The sequence below is a fragment of the Chiloscyllium punctatum genome, chromosome 49 (assembly GCF_047496795.1).
Source record: "Chiloscyllium punctatum isolate Juve2018m chromosome 49, sChiPun1.3, whole genome shotgun sequence".
NCBI lineage: Eukaryota > Metazoa > Chordata > Chondrichthyes > Orectolobiformes > Hemiscylliidae > Chiloscyllium > Chiloscyllium punctatum.
In genome coordinates, this window is record NC_092787.1 from 11,103,730 (window position 1) to 11,122,148 (window position 18,419).

Below are 18,419 nucleotides of genomic sequence, written 5' to 3' on the forward strand. Positions count from 1 at the left end.
CGCAACAGAAACGTTCCTGCAATAAATTACTCTGCAGTGAAATAAACCACACAAACAGACTGATGATAATAAATGTAAATTATTTCTCTGAAGAAATTTTCTTGGTACATGAGTAATAAGAACCATCAGGAAGGAGTCTTCCTTAACATTAATTACAGAAAATGACAAGTGAGCTGACAACTGCAAAGTCTCATTATCTGGAAACATATTCACAACTTCGCAATTTGCGTGAGATGGACTTGAGCTAAATTAATCTCCGCTCTTTGCATGAGGCTGTTCTAATTTTCATGTTATTAACAGGTTTGCAGTATCACTCAGTGCTGTCACTCTAATCAGGTTTCAGCGTGTTCTCAAACCTTGTGTCATTTAAAAGGATAAGCCCTCATAATGTGCTCTCTTTCATGTAAGGAATTCTACATCGTATCTGTAATAAGGTTCTTTAATCATCTTCCAGCGCTCAACTTTGGCACTGCTGGTGTGTGTGTGTGTGTGTTTTTGAACAATCATGAAAGGACTTTGAACTTTATGAAAGTATATTTATATATTTTTAAAAGTCCCGTTTTCTGCAGACCGTGAGCAAAATAATTGTAATGGAAATAATTGGTTTTAAATTTATGTTTTAAGTTTAACAAACATTGTATTTCTCAGTTTTTAATATTATTGTTTAGTAATCATCTAAAGTTTGTTAGATCTGCTATTTATTTTACTCAAAACAAGCAAGTTGTGGGAGCTTTTATTGCCGTGTTAACATATTCTGTTTGGTTTAATTGTAATGAATCTACTTTTTCACCCAGGCAAGCAGAACTCCACTCTATTGTACGGCAGCTGGAGACTTCCTGATTGTCATCTGGAAAGCACGCCGAGACTGCAGTTGATACCTTTCTGTCTCATGTCTGTTAGTACAAGTGTACACAACATCACACTCCAAGTCACCATCTGATTACAAACACAAAGCAGTTGTGTTGCAGCAACTCCACTTGGATGTAGTGCAAAAGGTAATAAACTGGTCAATGTGAGTGTGACAAGTAGATCTTGATGTTTCATTGGCGATGAATGCAAGCTCAAAATACTGATTTCACAATATTGCCCCGCATGAGAGATCTCATTCTGAAGGAAGTCAGATGCCCAGGCATTCCTACACACTCTGAACAAGCAGTTAAAAGAGAAAGGGGCAGGTCAGGAGGTAGTTTCTTCTCACAATTAACCCTTATCCTGGAATGCTATGTGGGACCCCCAAAGAGAAAATCTAGTTTTTTAACAAAAACGTTCCTGTAAATTACAAGAGAAGTTTTTATAACTTGGGGGTGCCCTGCCCTATTTGGGAAAGTCCCTGTTATTAAGGGGGTGTGAAATATAAGCAAAATTCTCAAGATACTCAGATGGTCAGGCAGATTTGTGGAGAGAAAATTAACGTTAATGTTTCAAGCCTGTGACTTTCCAAAAACATTCAAAATTATTTTGCCATTGTGTTCCTTTGAGGATGTATCCACAAAGAGGTGTCGCTGGTTATCTGGTGATGTTAGTGAGTACAGAGGATTAAATTGTTCTTTGCTCTTCTCCTTGAGAAATAAATTTGCCCACAACAACATCATCTCATTGATTTTAGATGTTTTCTTTGCTGCAAATGGATGGAAGTTTCACTTCTGACTAGAGTTGAAACCGAGTGTATTCATTATCCAATTTTCTCGTTACTGTCTCTAATTCGCTTCTTCTGAGAGAGCACTAATTCTTTCCACAATTTCAGTGTCAATAGTATTGTGTCCCAGCAAATAGGAGTACTTCTTTTTGCAGGATAAACTTCAGCGTGGCACTTTGTCAACACACATTTTTGAAAGCATGTAAGTTTTCCATTCAAAAGCTAACAACACACTTTTCAACACATCTGTCCCTTTCAGTTTTGAGAAACCAAACCATAAGTGCAAGTTTGTAAAGTGAGCATGATATCTGTTGCACTCTCACGTTATCAAAGTTGCACAGTGTTGCCAGGCCACAATACTGACCGACTGATATTAGCAGCTATTATTGACAAATTGTTGCCTCCCCAGCAAGTACTTTGATTGATTTATTCAATATGTCCACTGTGACAAGTTTTGGAAGATTTCTCCATTTTACTAAATACTAGCTTGTTCTATATTTTTGTTTTGAAGGTGGTAGGAGTTTCTTTCTTTGAACGTAATGGACTAATGACTGATGATGAAGAGTTCCGGAAAATCACACTGGACTCAAAATGTTGTTAATTCTGTCCACAGAACCCAGATCTACTGGGTGTTTCTTGCCTTCTCTGTTTTCATTTCAGATTTTCAGCATCTGCACTATTTTCCTTTTAGTATATTGATGATGAAAAGTTCCTTGGTTACAAGATTTAATAGAGAAATCTCTTGTCAATTTAAAATATGTACAAAATTTCTAAATTGTTAACCTATAATGTGCTGCATTGTGCTGGATTCTTTTTCCATTCATTCATGAGATGTGGGTGTCGCTAATCAGGCCAGCAGTTATTGTTCATCCTGAGTTGCCCTTGAGAAGGTAGTGGTGAGCTGTCTTCTTGAACTCCATTTGGTGGAGGTAGACCCATAATGCCACGAGGGAGGGGATTCCATTGTTTTGACCCAATGACACCAAAAGAATGGTATTGAGTGGCTTGGAGGGGAGCTTGCATATATCTGTGGCCCTTGCCCTTCTAGATGGAAGAGTTTTGTGCTTGGAAGGTACTGTCGAAGGAACCTTGGTGAATATTTGCAGTACATCTTGCAGATTGTACACACTGCTGCTGAGTGTCAGTGGCGAGGGGAGTGTATGTTTACAGATGTGGTGCCAATCAAGTGAGCTGCTTTGACCAGGATGGTATCCAGCTTGTTGAGTGTTGTTGGGGCTGCACCCATTATGCAAGTGGGGAGTATTCCATCTCCCTCAGAGCAGCAGCCACACAAGATTTGCCAATCTGAACATGGACTGAACCCACTTGTAAGCACGGTTGAGGCAGGATTCCAGGTGGCTCATGGTTCAGTGACAACTCTTGAATAGGTAACATGAAAGCAACAAGAAAATGTTGATGCTCAAGAAATAGAAGTAAGAAAAAATAATTGTGGTTTTTCAAGTTAAACAAGTCCATATCTTGACAAGTAAAAACATAAAAGATACTTGGGCTCTGCTCCATATTCTCAGGGAGTAAAAGACTATTCACCAGTGCACTTGTGGGCAAGGAACACCAGTATGAATCGGGTTGTGAGATCTCCAGTTTTTGCTATATCCTGCACCAGGATATAAGTTCAGTCACTTACTGGTTATACTGGAAATTACTTAAAACATTGTATTTTTATATTAGTTACATATTGGCAGTATTCTAAGTTATAGAAGGAGAAGCAGGAAGTAAGTCAAATAGAATTTGGGTTAAGCACTGAGAAATTACATTGCCGAATTGTGTGTTTGTGGGATTGTGCAGAACTGCGCATGGATTAGAATTTAAAATTGAATTCAAAATTAGCAGGAATTGTTCACAGTGTGCTGGTTGTCCTGATGTATATCTGTAGATGTCTATGAATATTTATGTGCTGACAAATGTTGCACAATTTCTTTCCAGTGCAATTTGCTCAGAATCAGTCAAACCACGTGAAAGTTTACTGAAGATCGAACACAGATGACATTAAATGCAAATCAATTGTCTGCAATCTTTTGGGCTAGATTCAACAATATTGAATGTGAAACCAATACAACCTACAAAGTTGGCTAAACCCTGAGGTAGGACATGTAATTTTCCATTTGCAAGCTTTTGAGGATGCTTCTAAAATTAAGCTTTTTTAAGATTGAATGCACTTGCATTTTAAAGTCATTTATTTAAAAGAAAATTAACGCTCTGACTTCTCTGCACCAGTGTAACTTGTGAATTGTTCTGTGCACTTTTCAAAGGAGTCTTTCTCAATTATTTAACATCAGGTGTTTCACAAGTAGTGGGCCAGACATTGATTAACATAGTTAGTTGTTGTGATAAATTTGCTTTCAGCTGTATTAATAAAATTGAGGCAGGTTGTCATTCCTCAATATATCGAATAATGCCTTTGTTGCAAAATTTATTAAAAGATGTCCTAAAAGGCTGCTCAACTGTACTAGTTCAAAGGAGATTTTATATTTGCTGATTTGCAAATGTGTGTGCGAGCTAACTTGAGCGAAGTGATCTTACCTGAGGAACTATTGAATAGGCTGGAATTCTTTCAGTTGGAAGGAAGGGAAGACACCATTTGAACAGAAAGAGCCCATTCCTCCTGGTTATAGGTTTATAATGGATAATGGGAAAATTTAGTTTCATCCAGAGTGTAGTGGGAATCTGGAACTCACTGCCTGAAAAGGTGGCAGAGGCAGAAACCTGTATAATGATAAATAAGTTACCCATTTTTGGTAGTTACTAAGTTACCAATCTTACCAATTTTTATAGATGCCCCAATCTGTCCGGATGCATCACAGTTAGATTTGGCAACTGCTCATCTCAAGACCACAAGAAGCTACAGAGAGTTGTGTACACAGCCCAGTCCATCACACAAACCAGCCTTCCACCCACTGACTCCATCTATACTTCCCAATGCCTCGGGAAAACATAATCAAAGACCCCTCTCACCCCAATTACCATCTCTTCCAAGAAGATTTAAAAGTCTGAATACTCGTGTAAATAGTTTCAAGAATAGCTTTCCCCCTCTGTTATCGGACTTTTGATCAGACCTCTCAAATACTAGTCCTGATCTCTCCCTCTCTCTCTCTCTCTCTGTCTGCACATTCTCTGCAGCTGTAACATTGTATTCTGCACACTGTTCAGCTACTCTGATGCATTTTCTACGGTATAGCATGCAAAACAACACTTTTCACTGAATCTCAGTACATGTGAAACAATAAATCAAGAAATCAATCAATCAAAGTGCTTGGTTGTACACTTGAAGCATTAGAATCTGCAGGGCTGTGGTGTAAGAGCGGGAAAGTAGGACTAGGCTGAATGGCCACCTGTTGGTCAATGCAAGCCTGATGGGCTGAATGGCCTCCTCTGTACTGTACATTTCTATTATTATGCAAACTATGATTCTACACCTGAACTTTTAATTGCACTAAAAAGGTAGATTCATGACTTCTTTTTAGAACGCAAACAATATCCTATTTAATTTATCTCCAGCATTATCTCTCTGCTCTCTTTCTTGTGTTCTACCCTGTGTGTTTTTTCCTGGCAATCGTAAGATCCCCAATAAAATATAACTCTTCAGACCATGTGTTTTTTCCATTACTTGTGTTGCCTTGCTGTGACAAGCAGAATGAAATGTAATTTAAGTGATGGAAACCGAGTGAGTGGTCTTTTTGATTCCACATCCTTCCCCGGCTTAGCTTGCTAGCACACAGTGTTCAACTTCTTCACATGGAATATTTTATAATCACATTGTCCTAACCATGTACTGAGGAGCTTTGCTGACATTTTGATGTAACAGTCATATACCTGGGGAGAACTACTCTGCAGTTTTGCCACCACTTTGCCACCCACCTGGGTGCGTGTGTGTGTGTATGTGTTTGTGTGTGTACACATATTTGTGTGTGTATGTGAGTGAGTGTGTGTGTACGTGTGTAAGTGTGTGTGCTCGTGTGTGTCTGTGAGTGAATGTGTGAGTGTGTGCATGTGTGTGTGTTTGAGTGAGTGTGCGTGTGTGGATGGTCATTGCACCTTTTCTGTTACACTTTGGGTTCTTATGTGACTTTTATCAAGTGGCAGTATCCCTTTAAGAATGTGTATGAACCTTTTTATATCACATTGGATTACATTGTAGTTCAGCTTCACATGAGTGATGTGACAAGACTCGGGGGCTGAAATGTAATTGTGCAGTCCCAGACAGATATCCTCATCTTCGATTAAGATGTTATTCCCACATACAGTGTAAAACTTATGTGAAGCCAAGAAATCAGTGGAGAAAACCTATTACAGTTTAAATAACACATTGAATTAGTAATTGTACCTATTATAAGTCTGATTTATGATGCATTGGATTATTACAGCACACTGGAGCAAATTTACATAAAAACAGGGAGGAATGGCAGCTGTCAGTAATTCCTCAATAAGGTATGTGCTTGAATCACTATGGAGAATGAATACTTGCTGCCTAGACAGGTGTTTTGAGATGACAAGAAAAGCACAAAACACTCGTTTAACCTGTTTGTTCCTTAGGTTCGACAACAAGATCAATATCTAATTTTTTTTAAGGGTGGGCAATTACTTTTTGTTGGATTTTAAATCTTGTTTGGTTTTGGGTAAGGTTAAATGGAAACACAAAGTAAGCTTTCGCTCTGTAAGTGTGTGTGCGTGCACCAAATTGGGTGGTAATTTGAGAGATGGCTTCCATTAAATACACACAAATGTTGCCATGAATCAACAATTATCTATTTTTCACTTTATAAGAGATATCATTTCCCTGAAAGTGTTCAGTTCATTTGGGCCAAGTTCTGATGGCATTGAAAGGCTAAGCTAATGCAATAATAATGACTTGTGCTTTGGCTAGCATCTAAGCAATCAGCCTGAGAAACTGCTTACTGAGAGAGCCAAAGAAATAATCTGGGACAAAAAAAAAGCTTCCCTTTCAGTAAATCACAATCTCTTTTTTGGATTTGATTTTTTTTCTTTTTCAGTGGCCTCGATGTATAAAGACAAAACACTATGGAAGTGTGTCATCTCCTGCCTGAACTTCTATAATTATTACATCTTTGTCTTACTTTCTTTAAATTTTAAAAAAATTGTATTGCAGTCAACAGCTGAGTGATGAAGCTCACCTCTGATTCAACCCCAGCACACAGCAGAATGGTTGGTTGATTTAAAATTTATGAAATTGACCTAAAACAAGAAACCGAGGCTTTTTGCTGTCAGACTGCACTAGTGGAGAATGCGTGGCAATATGTCAAGAGTGGCTTTAAAAAAACTTTCAGGATTATATTTGTGTAAAACACACAGAGACAGTATGAAATTTTTCATTTTAAGCTGGACTGTAAAACAGAGGACAGCCAGGCACAACCCCGTGTTACATCTCGCTGATTTCAGTCTGCAGTTGGCTGTGACACCAAAGTCCTCCTGACACACGCTGCATTTCGTTCACTCCGTCTGCAGCTCCCACAGCCAATGCGCAATTAAGTGGGTCTTCTATGGGATGCACTGCCAGGTTTTAATTCTGTTAGACTGTTTAAACAAGGTGCAATCTTTTGCCAACCTGTAGGGGTGAAGGAAACCTCCATGGCTTCAGATGAGGCGTTAAACTACAAACCAAGCAGTCTGTGCAGGAGGGCGTGAAGGCACTGTTTGAGAATGAGCAGGGAGTTCCCTCACTGACTTGGAACAACATTCCTCCCTAAATTAATGCCACCAACTCCTGATCCATTCATCTCCTTTATTCTTTGTGAAATCGTGTTGTGCACGGATTGGCTCCTGTGTTTGCCTACCTCACAAAGGTACTTCAAAAACAATTGCAAAATTCTGATGTCCGCGAAAAGATGCCGAGTCTACGGAAATTCTTTTTTTCTCTAGCGATAAGACGATACTGAAACAATCTCGATTTATTTGCAGATATTCATTTAATGTCAAACCTATGATACATTAATGATGGTGTTTTATTTTGAGGGCAGTAATTTAATCGTTCCAGGCTTAATACTGTTCACCTGCCTAAAAGAAAATTGGACATTAACACTTTGTTCAAGATCAAGTTGCCCCCATGGCAAGTCATTGCTTGCTCAAGTGCTCCCGTCACACCTTCCCGAACCTGAGCTGCCACTTATACAATCGACCTTCTGTTGCTGAGCTGTCCAGCACTTATACACCAGAGAAACCTGCCACACAAGCTTTCCGTGTTTAAAAAGAGCTGTATTGTACGGTGATAAATGGCTCGGTGACAAATACCTCCTACGTGTTGGGGAATGAGCCGTGTATGTTCTGATAGGGAAAGGAGACCGTGAGGACTGCAGATGCTGGAGTCGAGAGCGCGGCGCTGGAAAAGCACAGCAGGTCAGGCAGCTTCCGAGGAGCAGGAGAATCGACGTTTCAGGCATCAGCCCTTCATCAGGAATTATTCAACTTCTCATGAAATGTAGATCTATTGCCAGAATTAAATCTTGGTGGTCAGAACTATGATTTCTACCCTATGGTCTCTTTTAATGTTACAATCTTCTCCAAGTGAATAAGCCAATTGGATTTTTGGCAAATCTGGTCAACTTTTAGTAGAATGACAGAATTGCAAGAGACCTCAGCAATGGCCAACACAGGTGACAGTGAGTTACAACATTATCTTTTACAAATAAGAAAGGTCCATATTCCATTGATGTCTCTGGTGAACATAACTTACAGGGGTCATTAATGCAACCAAAGGTACATGGCCAAAGGTACATTCCCCCCCTTAAGGGCCACTGAATTTTCCTACTTTTCTTTGAGTCCATATGACTCAATGCAACATTCCCGATGAAAGGTTTATGCCTGAAACATCGATTCTCCTGCTCCTCGGATGTTGCCTGACCTGCTGGGCTTTTCCGGCTATGTTCTGATGAAAGGCTATCAATCTGACACATAAATTCTGTTTCTCCCTCCAGAGATGCTGGCTGCTCTGTTGAGCATCTTCAGCGTTTTCTGGGTTTTTTCCCCCCTGAGTTTAAGTCAGGCTGTGCTTAATTAGCTGATCTTAATGGGAGCAGATTGATTTCTGTCTAATTAGCTTCTGCGTTCCTGAGCTAGTGAGGAGAACATTTTGATCAGGACCCTGTTCCTGGTTTGCACTGCTGGACAGCAGTCATGTGAATCTTTGATAAAGAGAAGATCAGATTTGGCTGTCATTTCCTGCCCTCTCCTGTATTGAATCAACTTGTTTACACTTGGCTAGGGTCCCACATGATGTGCAGCCAATTGTGGAAGTGCAATTGAATTTCCAAAAAGGAGCAATTAGAAAAGAGGGCAATAAGAGAACTGCTTAATATTGCATTGGGTGAAAAAGGGCTCCAAGAGAAGTAGGAAAATTCAGTGGCGAGTTCAGGGGACAATGGATGGGAATGTACCTTTGGTTATGTATCTTTGCTTGCATTAATGACCCCTGTAAGTTATGTTCACCAGACACCTCAATGGAATAGGGATCTTTCTTATTTGTAAAAGAAAATGTTGTAACTCACTGTCACCTGTGTTGGCCATTGCTGAGGTCTCTTGCAATTCTGTAATTCTACAAAACTAAGGTGGTAAACTGGGAGGTGTGTTGGGGAAGAGTGGTGATGGCTCAATACAGCAGCAATCCCCCCTTTTAATGGAGTCTGGGGAGGGCTCTTGTTCACTCTGACTCAGAGATATGGGGATCATCTTTGGCAGGCTCCTTTTTTAGCTTGGCTTCAATGGACAATGCACACGTTGCCACAACTTAAAATGGAGCTTAGATTCCCATCTATTCTAAGAAGCATCTATCATCTACACAGGCCAGTACTCAAGCCAGCAGCTTTCTAGCTAGGGGCAGATATTTGACCAACTGGAATGGAGCAAGTTTCCTCCTGATTTGAATTCAAGGCATCAGTACAATTTCTGCTGGGTGGGTTATGTCATAATTCAAAAATTGTTTATATGAATCTCTGAACACAGTTTTGGAAAGTAAATAAGTAAATGAAAGAGGGACAGACAGGATAACTTGGCCCACATAGAACATGAATGCTGCTGGAGACCAGTTGAACCACAGACCTATTTTTGTGCCATAATTACAGTTAGCTTCATTCTTTTTTATGTTCTGCCATGTTCAGTATCTTGCTTTAAATGGTCATGTCTGTATATTATTAGCTTTTAATAAATCAGACCTTGTAGCTTTAACATGTACACCCTGATCAGAAGTGGATATCATGTCCCATTGTCAGATTCCAAATGGTGGGCATCCCACACATTCTACTGCAGTTATTAGCTAATGGTTAAATATTTGTACAAAAACACAAGGTGGTGGTCACTCAGAGTCCAGGTTTCTGTGGCTACATATGGGTTTACATGCATGTTGTCGTCTGGAGCTATGGTTAGTGATGATAGAGGCTCCAGTTTTCTTTCTGTAACATATCAACCCAGAAATTTCTCTCACTTTCTGTTGCCATGAGTTGGAAGGTTGGAATGATTGGAGGGTGATATTCAACCAGCATGATGAACACACATTCCTTGGCTATCAAAAAATGGGATGGGATGGGTACCCCAAGTTTTTGACTCAGAGCCAGGGATGCTGTGCACTGTGCTGTAAGACTTCTTATATTCTGTGTAAAGCTGGGTGTATGATGATGGAGGCTTGTTCACTGGAGACACTTGTTAATTGTATTATCCCTGAGGTTAGTTATATTTAAGCTGGGCATTAATTGTAAACCCACCTGAGCTTATATACATACTCAAAGACTGAATTAGGTTGGAAGTGCATGATATATAAATAGAAGATTGGAAGTGTATAAAGACTCAGCACCTAACTATTGCACTACCTGGGCCTATTTGAATTTTAATGACACATATTGAAGCTTCTACCTGGTAGTGTAAACAAAAGTATCAAGGAAAATCCTAACTTGTGATATTGTTTAGTACTTAGAACAATGATGTTAGAATGGGAGATGGTATAATGAGTTATGAATAACACATAGGGTGGTGCAAGGTTATTTAGAAGCAGCTACATTGCTGTAGGCTAAATGATGGTATACATTGAGCTTTCCATTGTGAGGTTTACTTGAATGTAGATTTTTTCTAAGCAAATTCCTCTTTAAAATCTCTACTTCACTGAAATGCAATAATGAATCAGTAGAAGTTCATTTAATACTCCAGGACCACCTGGAAGTGGTAAATTGCAGGTGTACAACAGCTACAGTTTAAATCTCTTTTCATTCAGAATTCACTGGAATATGACTTCAATAGGGTCCCTATGCAACATCTATGCCAGCACGTTCAATGCACAGTGTCTTAATACAGAGTGTTGCAAACGCCTTACTGCTGTGTGGTTACTCAGCACTGAACTTGGTCATCTCATAAGGCAGTAACAAATACATTGGTCAGAAAAAACCCTACTGAATAGCTTTTATTTCTAACCCCACATTGCTCACAAAGGCCGTTCCTATGATGCAAGTGGAATTTGTTTCCAGGAATTGATACAAGCGAACTGGAAGGCAGGCACTTCAAATACACTTATATCTGCATACTATTAATCTATTTCATTAATAATGCATCATTTGTTTGAAATACAAAAAAAAAGTTGCATACAAATGTCTCTTAAGGAACTATGTGGGTTTCTTAAGTAAGATTTCAGGAAATTGAAGTGTAAATTTAGGAAGCAAAATTATGTGAACTTAAATAACCAATATATTTTTGTTTATGTTACAGTGGGGCATGTTCATATATTGAAGGTGATGAATGATATTTTTACATTTTTGAGGAAATTACAATTCTACACTTTATGGTTAAACTCAACATGTTCTAACAAAGCCACCGATGTCACGAATGTATCTTATAAGAAATACCTGTGCTAAACTTAAATAAGGCTAATTGTATAAGGATATGGGCTGAGTTGACTGAAGTGGATTTAAAAGGAGGTTGGTAGAAAAGATGTTTGAGGAACAATGGCAGATGTTTAAGAAAATAGTTCATTATCCACAGCAATGATATACCCCAATGAGGAAGGAGTCTGTGGAAGGGATAAACTGAATACAACAACCAAGAAAGTTAATGATAGTATCAAATTATAAGGAAAAAACATATAATGTGGCAAAGATGAGTTGTGAGCCAGAGGATTGGGAAAGTCTTAAAAACTAACAAAAGAGGAGCAAAATAAGAAAAGTAGGAGAAAATAAACTATATGGGCAACTTAACAAGTAATATTAAAAACAGGCAGTAAGATCTTCTTTAAATATACACAAAAAGTGCCAAAGTGAACATAGGTCTTTTAAAGAACCAGGTTAGGGAAATAATAATGGGGAACCAAGAAATGGCAAAGAATCCAATAAATACATTACATCAGTCTTTGTAATACATAACATCAATAGTATTCCCAAAATACTAAACAATAAAGGGGTTAAATGCAGCAGCGGAAATAAACAAAACAACTGCCACTTGAGAAAAACTACTGGGGAAACTGATGGGGCTAAACACCTTGGACCTCATGGGTTGCATTCTAGGATTTTAAAATAAGCAGCTATAGAGATGGTAGATGCACTGGTGGTAGTCTTACATGTATCCCTAGATTCTGGAAAAGTCTCAGAGGATTGGAAAACTCCAATGGAACACACTTCCTCAAAATATGAGGGAATCAAAAATCAGATGATTATAGGCCAGTCAGTTTAACATCTGCCATTTGGAAAATGTTAGAGTCTGTAGTAGAGGATATAATAACAGAGTATTGAGAAATGCGTAACATAATTGAGTGGAGTCAGCATGGCTTACCAAAGAGGAAATCATGCTTAACAGATGTAATACAGTTCTTTGAGGAGGTAACATAAGGAAATAAAAAATAAGAGTAGGCCCATCGAGCCTCTTCAGCCATTCAATAAGATCATGGCTGACCTTTCTGTGGACTCAGCACCACTTACCTGCCCACAGAGCATGACCCTTATTTCCTTTACTATTCAAAAATCTGTCTATCTTTGCCTTAAAAACATTCAATGAGGTAGCCTCAACTGCTTCACTGGGTGGGGAATTTGCAGCTTTGTAACCCTCTGGGTGAAGAACTTCCTCCTCAATTCAGTCCTAAACCTGCTCCCCCTTATTTTGAGGCTGTGCCCCCTAGTTCTAGTTTCACCCACCAATGGAAAAAACCTCCCCGCTCTTATCCTAGCTATTCCCTCCATAATTTTATATGTTTCTGTAAGATCCCCCTCATTCTTCTAAATTACAATGAGTACAATCCCAGTCTGCTTAATCTCTCCTCATATGGCAACCTCCTCCATTCTGGAATCAACCTAGTGAACCTCCTTCAATGCCAGCAATACTTTCTCAAGTAAGGAGACCAAAACTGTACACAGTACTCCAGGTGTGGCCTCACCAGCACCCTATACAGCTGCACCATAACTGCCCTATATTTAAACTCCATCCCTCCAGCCAAGAAGGACAATATGCCACTTGCCTTCTTAATTACCTGCTGCACCTGCAGAGCAAATTTTTGTGATTCATGCACAAGGCCACCCAGGTCCCTTGGCACAACAGCATGCTGCAATTTTTCACCATTTAAATAATAGTACATTTTGCTGTTACTCCTACCAAAATGGATGATCTCATATTTTTCAACTTTGTACTCCATCTACCAGACCCTTACCCACTCACTTAACCTATCTATATCCCTCTGCAGACTTTCAGAGTCCTCTGCATATTTGCTCTATCACTCATTTCAGTGTCATCTGCAAACCTTGACACATTGCACTTGGTCCCCAACTCTAAATCATCTTTGTAAATTGTGAACAATTGTGGTTCCAACCCTGATCCCTGAGGCACACCACTAGTTACTGATTGCCAAACAGAAAAACAACCATTCTTTGCTTGCTGTTAGTTAACCAATCTTCTATCCATGATGATGCATTACCCATAACATCATGCATCTTTATTTTATGCAGCAGCCTTTTGTGTGATACTTTGTCAAATGCCTTCTGGAAATCTATATACACCACATCCACTGGTTCCCTGTTGTTCACCATGCTCATAATGTCCTCAAAGAATTCCAGTAAATTAGTTAAATATGACCTGCCTTTCATGAACCAGTGGATGTAATGTATTTGAGGGGTGTCCTCATGCATGAATCACAAAAATCTATTGTTGCAGTTCTACTGGTAATGGGGAATTCAAATGTACTGTTGGCCTTTACTTAGAGTTATAGAGTCATAGAGGTGTACTGCATGGAAACAGACCCTTCGATCCAACCCGTCCATGCCAACCAGATAACCCAATCCAATCTAGTCCCACCTTCCAGCACCCGGCCCATATCCCTCCAAAGCCTTCCTATTCATATACCCATCCAGATGCCTTTTAAATGTTGCACTTGTACCAGCCTCCACCACTTCCTCTGGCGGCCCATTCCATACACGTACTACCCTCTGCATGGAAAAGTTGCTCCTTAGGTCTCTTTGATGTCTTTCCCCTCTCACCCTAAACCTATGCCCTCTAGTTCTGAATGTCCCCATCCCAGGGAAGGGGATTAAGTATAAAATGAGTGAGGTCTTGCTAAACTTATACAAGGTGCTAGTCAGATCACAGCTGGAATACTGTGAATAGTTTTGGTCACGTTATCGAAGAAAAGATCTCCGAGCATCGCAGGCAGTCCAGAGAAGTTTCATTAGATTGCTTTACAGGCATGTAGGGATATTCTTGTGAAGAGAGCTTGAGTAGGTTGGGCTTGTTTTCGCTGGAATTTAAAATAATGAGAAGAGAACTGATTAAAACACATGAAATATTTCGGGGGTTTGACATGATACAAGCAGAGAGATTGTTTCCCTTTCTGAGAAAGTCTCAGACCAGAGGGCATTATTTGAGTTCGGGAGTCACCCAGAGATGAGGTGGACAATTTTCTTTTTGAATGTAGTCAGTCTGTGTAACTCTTTTCCGCTGAGGGCCATTTTGTTAAGCTTATTCAAGGCTGAGATAGACAGATTTCTTAATCAGTAAGTGAATCAAGGATTATGTGGATAAGGGATAAAAGTGGAGTTGAGAGTTACAGACCAATCACGGTCTCATTGAATGATAGACCAGACTCAATCTTATTGTCTTATCAGAGCTCGGTTAGAGGATCCCAACTGGCTAACATCATATTTCTGTTATTGTTCTCTTTTCTGTTGATAGGTTATCATAAGAAAGATCCAGCAGTTTCATCAGACAGTCTGTTATCCACAAATTCTTGGTCTGTGTATGGTTCCAATGTGATGCAGATGAGGCAGCCCGAGCTCCCACCTGATTGAACCTACAGGAATAACCAGAATCTGCCTAATCTCAATAAATGTATTGTTTGGACCTCAAACAGAAAAGTGGCCAAGGTACGGGCATATTCACAGGAGACAACCACTTAGAAAATCAATTCAATTTTCACTCTCTGACATCATGTTACTTACTGGTCTGAAAATAGTGAATAAGCTAGAACAATGTGGTCCAATACATAACCAACTAGCCAGATGTGGCTAATTGCATTTCTGATTTATAAATATAAGATGATCAATTAACACTCTTATTAAATTTGTTATATATTCATACAGAATATAGTTTTAACCGTTTTTATTTATTTGATTTTAAGATGCACAGTAAAATATCAAACTTCTTTTTTTATAATGTGAGCCATTTAATTCCCTGCTAGATCAACAATGGCAGATAAAGGGCAGCACTGTGGCTCAGTGGTTAGCACTGCTGCCTCAGAGTGCCAGAGACCCAGGTTCGATTCTACCCTTGGGTGACTGCAAACTCCACGCACACATTCTTCCCATGTCTGTGTGGATTTCCTCGGGGTCCTCTGGTTTCCTCCCACAGTCCAAATATGTGGATTGACCAAGCAAAATGCAGGTTTACAGGGATAAGGTAGGGGGTGGGTCTGGATGGGATGCACTTTGGAGGGATAGTGTGGACTTGATTGGCTGAATGGCCTGCTTGTACACTGGTGGGACTGTATGATTTGTTCGGCAAATCCAACAGCTCAGTTGGCTGGTTTGCAATGCAGAGTGACACTAACAGTGTGGGTTCTGTTCAACATGCCTTCTCGACCCTCACGTTAAACTGCCAACAGTTGTCTTTTTTTCTCTCTCTCTCTCTCTCTCTCTCTCTCTCTCTCTCTCTCTCTCTGATCAGTAAAGTCGTCATGGTGCTACTGGACTCTGTAATGGACAAGAGTAAATCTGGTAAGGCTATGGCAACTTTACTTTTTTTTGACATGTATCATGTACTTGTGCATTCATGACTGAAATTATGTGGCTCAAACACTGTGCCCAGTTTCATACCTGTGGCTAGTCAGCAATTTCTTTTTAACCAGTCCTAATAACAGAAATGTGCTGCTCCCTGCATGTGAAAGCTTTCATCGGTTGACCAATATTTAGCAACTAGATAATACAGTAACATTCTCATTCTAAATCCTAGAACCGTGTTTGAGCTTAGAAATGCATAAAGTGTGATTCTGTTGAATATAAATGTTATGTAATGGAAATAAATGGTAAGAAATTGAGAACATTCGAATTTAGTAGAGAGCAATGAATATCAATGGTGTTTAATACTGGATCAATAAAATTTGGAATTGAATTATACAATCAATTTTTTTATTCATCAAACTGAGCCTCCATTCCAAATTTCTTCCATACCTCAACAGTGATAGTAAAGCTGTCATACTGGAGTCGGGTGAAATGAAACTTTTCTAATTTGCATATTTGTTTTTCCAATCGATATATAGCTTTAATTTATGGTTTCCATTTGTTGAATATTTAAGATTGCAGGAGTTCCTCTTTTGAGCAAAGATCTGTTTGGTATTTGCTGTAACATTCATCATAGAATATTTGACTACGGAAGGCAAAATAGGAGCAGTTTTAAACAGAGAGCAGGTCTCTGAGGGCATTGTTAACATGTAGTTTGGGTAATGATGTTTAGCTTCTAGTCTTGGCTGTGCCTCTATACTGCTCTAAATAGACTAAGTCAGGCAATTATTAGCTATTTATAAATTCCTATGATTAATCAGAGGATAGTTGCAATAAATTCAGATTTCAGACTGAAAGTTCTGTCTCTTTATTTGTTGGATTTGGTGCAACCTATATCTGGAGTATCATGACTACACAGTAATTGCAAGATTTTAACGAGTGTGTCTCTTTGTTGAGATAGACATATGTATCTTATGCATCATTTCTCTCAGTATTTTTTACAATAAGTCAGATGATATATTGTTTTCAAAGGACAGAGCATCATACGTAAAAGAAAATATATTGTTTTTACAAAATCAAGCCGCGGTCCTATTAGGGCCATAAATTTTAACTATTGTTTAATTAACACCTGCTTGGGTAAAGCAGGGTTTATTGTTATTTGACACTCAATAGAATCATGGAAATTTCCATCAAAGATGTAAGTTGTTTGGCCCATCATATCTGTGCTAGATATAAAAGTTTATCCAGTCTAATCTCACTTTCTGCTTCTTAATCAATAACTTTCTAAATTATAGCATGTTTTTTAAATGAGATGAGTGTTTCTGTTGTTATCACCTGAATCAGACACTGAATTCCAGATCCCTACTATCCTCTGGGTGAAAATATTTCTCCACAGTTCACCTTTAATCCTTCAACCAATTACTTTATATCCATTTCATCTCTTTATTAGACTTTGCTATCCATTCTAACGAAGACCGCCATACACTTGAATGAAAGCAAAACATTGTGAATGTTGGAAATCTGAAACAAAATAGAGAATTCTGGAGAAACACACCAGCAGGTCTAGGAGAGAAATCTGTGGAGAGAGAAACATGGTAAACATTTTGAGTTTAACATGACTCTTTTTCAGAACTTTTACAGCCTTTTCCTTTCCAACTTTTCCAACCTAATCTTTCTGCATAACCTAAATTCTCTAGTCCTGATCACTTCCTCAGAAATTTCTGCATTATCCTTTTTTGTGCAATTTATAGCTTTCCTACAACGTGGTGACCAGATCTGTGTGCAGTACTATAGCTGTGGCCTGCCTAGGATTTTACACAGTTGTAGAACAACCGTTGATATTCTATGGCTTGGCTAATAAGTATCCCTTCTGCCTTTTCAACCATCACATTTACTTGACTTATTACCTTCAGTGATCTGTTGAAATACAATCCATGATCACTCGTTTCTTCCACAATTTCAACATCCTGCCATTTATTGTATATTCCTTTGCCTTGTTTACTCATTTGACTATTTTTGCAGCTCAAAATGTCAGTTTAGGGCTGTGATAGCTATGATGAGGCAGAGGACGTTTTGGTTTTAGAACTTAGATATCAGGATAGAAATATAAGAAAAATGTGGATCTATAAGTCAACAGATCTGGAAAAGGCATTCTAATCTGTCTATGATAAAAGTAAAGTACTATGGATGCTGGAGACCTAAAATTTAAAAAAAAAATGATGCCAGACAAACACAGCAGGTCCTGCAGCATTTGAAGAAGAAAAGTCATGCTGGACTCAAATTGTTAACTGTTTCTCTTTCCACACAAGATGCCAGCATTTTCCGTCTCTCGGGCATCTACCTTGAAATGGTGAAGTAAGTCCTCTCTAGTACCTGAAGAATTATCATTTCCCTTTCTTACTGAAGCTACATACATCAGTTAGGATTTAAATACAGATTGTTTTTGAATTCTCATTATAAACATATTGAAACTCAGGCACGGCAACCATTTCCTGCAGCCTATCTGCCTGCTTCCTTCTCTTTCTCAAGGGACAGGTAATCATTTTCTTGAAAAAGTTTAACTTAAACATATTCTAAAATTCAAC

At 38.9% G+C, this 18,419-nt stretch overlaps 1 long non-coding RNA gene across 5 annotated transcripts in view; it reads left to right on the forward strand.

Annotated features, from left to right (window-relative positions):
• Nucleotides 1-18,419, forward strand: part of LOC140469673 (uncharacterized) — a 92,893-nt gene that overhangs the window by 40,878 nt on the left and 33,596 nt on the right. For 4 of the 5 annotated variants that reach the window (XR_011956198.1, XR_011956196.1, XR_011956200.1 and 1 more), the window contains 4 exons: nucleotides 795-995; nucleotides 3,581-3,738; nucleotides 14,792-14,982; nucleotides 15,782-15,831. This is a non-coding gene — a long non-coding RNA (uncharacterized lncRNA). Of the gene's footprint in view, nucleotides 1-794; nucleotides 996-3,580; nucleotides 3,739-6,018; nucleotides 6,083-14,791; nucleotides 14,983-15,781; nucleotides 15,832-18,419 lie in introns of all 5 variants that reach the window. The other variant, XR_011956197.1, reaches the window with a different exon arrangement.